This window comes from Tupaia chinensis, unplaced genomic scaffold (assembly GCF_000334495.1).
Source record: "Tupaia chinensis unplaced genomic scaffold, TupChi_1.0 Scaffold000609_1, whole genome shotgun sequence".
Classification (NCBI taxonomy): Eukaryota; Metazoa; Chordata; class Mammalia; order Scandentia; family Tupaiidae; genus Tupaia; species Tupaia belangeri.
This window is the reverse complement of record NW_006160128.1, coordinates 2,702,050-2,704,052: the sequence shown is the minus strand read 5'-3', so window position 1 is coordinate 2,704,052 and position 2,003 is coordinate 2,702,050. Positions and strand designations below refer to the sequence as shown.

At 50.6% G+C, this 2,003-nt stretch overlaps 1 protein-coding gene across 8 annotated transcripts in view; it reads right to left on the bottom strand.

Annotated features, from left to right (window-relative positions):
- Window positions 1-174, bottom strand: part of TMEM229B (transmembrane protein 229B) — a 53,290-nt gene extending 53,116 nt beyond the window's left edge. For 7 of the 8 annotated variants that reach the window (XM_006158782.3, XM_014591704.2, XM_027775863.1 and 4 more), the window contains exon 1: window positions 30-174. The gene's annotated coding sequence lies outside the window, so the exon portion shown is untranslated. The remainder of the gene's footprint in view (window positions 1-29) is intronic. The other variant, XM_006158779.3, reaches the window with a different exon arrangement.
- Window positions 175-2,003: the final 1,829 nt, after the last annotated feature.

Sequence of the window (2,003 nt, the reverse complement as noted above, 5' to 3'; positions counted from 1 at the left end):
TCGGCGGCTGCGGCGGCGGCGGCACTCACCCATAGTACGGATGCGGTGCAAACTGCACATGCTCGCGTCTGACAGGCGCTCTGCCCCCGGCCCCGCTTAACTCCTTGCTCGCCCGCTCGCCAGCCGGGCCCGCTGCCCCCACCCATCCTGTCGCCTCCTGCCGCTTCCCGCAGTCGAAGGTCGGCCCCGCCCCGGACGCCTAGAAACTGGCCCCGGACTAACGGGGAAGAGAAGCATCACCCAGCTTGTAGGAGTTGTGAGGACCGCACGTACACGGCTACTCAGAGTATCATGCAGGCCCAGGCTAGCCGAACGTCAGGGTCCTCGTGGTGCTGCAGACCCACTATGTGCCAGCCTTGCATTCCGTGCAGTCCAGTCATTGAAACAAACATCTTCTATTATCCCCATTTCCAAGACGGAACGGGGAAGAGAAGCATCACCCAGCTTGTAGGAGTTGTGAGGACCGCACGTACACGGCTACTCAGAGTATCATGCAGGCCCAGGCTAGCCGAACGTCAGGGTCCTCGTGGTGCTGCAGACCCACTATGTGCCAGCCTTGCATTCCGTGCAGTCCAGTCATTGAAACAAACATCTTCTATTATCCCCATTTCCAAGACGGAGAAACTGAGGCCTATGGAAGTTAAAGAATTTCCCTAAGGGAAGGCCTGAACCTTCAAGGTCCATAATTTGGTTTATTTATTTATTTGTTTGTTTATTTTTACTTCTTCTTCTTCTTTTTTTTTTTTTTTGGAGAGGTTTTTGCTATAGGGCGCCTGCGCTCGCCAGACAGAGAGACAGAGAGACAGAGAGCGAGAAATCACCCCCCAGGGGGGTGGCCACACCACAATCCCTGCTCCTCCATTCTCCTCTCAGGATCTTGGGCACGCACACACACACACCCGGCGTGAGTTTTCAGCCACCGTGTCCAGGACTTGAACCGTGGTCGACTACATGGGAGTCCAGCGACCTAGCCATTACACTAACTGCTGGTCCCCACAATTGGGTTTACACTGCAGATTGAACAGAATGTGTTCTTTTTGAGGTCAATCTAGAGTCTTCTATTAGGAGATGGAAAATAGTGAATGTCATCTAGAATGTCTAGAAATCTGTGGCTGAGGCCCCGACTTGAGATAGGCCTCTCAGACCTGTCCTGGCCCTGCAGAAAGGCTGAGAAGGGAGTAGGAATGAAATTCAACCTCCAATCCCACACCAAACCTGGATCCTGGCACTGAGTGTCTTAACTAAAAGGAAAAACATTTTTTTTTTAAGTTTATAATTCCCCCTGGGTGTACCTTTTTTTTTTTTTTTTTTTTTTTTTGAGAGAAAGATTTTTGCTATATAGTGCACTTGCTAGAAAGACAGAGACAAAGTGAGAAATCACCCACCCCCAGGGGGATGGCCACACCGCAATCCCTTCTCCATTCTCCTCGCAGGATTTTGGACATAGTATACACACGCACCTGTGCATGAGTTTTAAGCTGCCAGGTCCCAGATTTGAACTGTGGTTGACTACATGAGAGTCCAGTGCCATAACTATTATGCCATCTGCTGGTCCTGAGGGGAGTGCTTTTCTCTAACTCTCACATGAACTCTGTGTGTGCAGAGACCTGCTCTGAGGAGTCTGATGACTGCTTTTCAACCCAGAGGGAGAAGCAAAAATGGGGATCAGGATGACAAGAGAGACCACAGCCCTCAGCCTTTTGTACAACATACCTTTTATTTGTAAACCACCCACCCCGTTTTTTGGAGAGATTTTTGCTATAGAGCACATGTGCTCACTGGAAAGACAGAAATGGAAACAGTAAGAAAGCATTCCCCCATGCTGCAATCCCTTCTCCATTCTCTCAGGATTTGGGGCACACACCCACATGCGCCCAGCATTGAGTTTCAAGCCGCCAGGTCCAGGACTTGAACCGTAGTCAGTCATGTGGGAGTCTAGCACCTTAACCATCACGTCAACTGCTGGCCCCTATAAACCCTTTTTATAACATGCCACAGTGGCA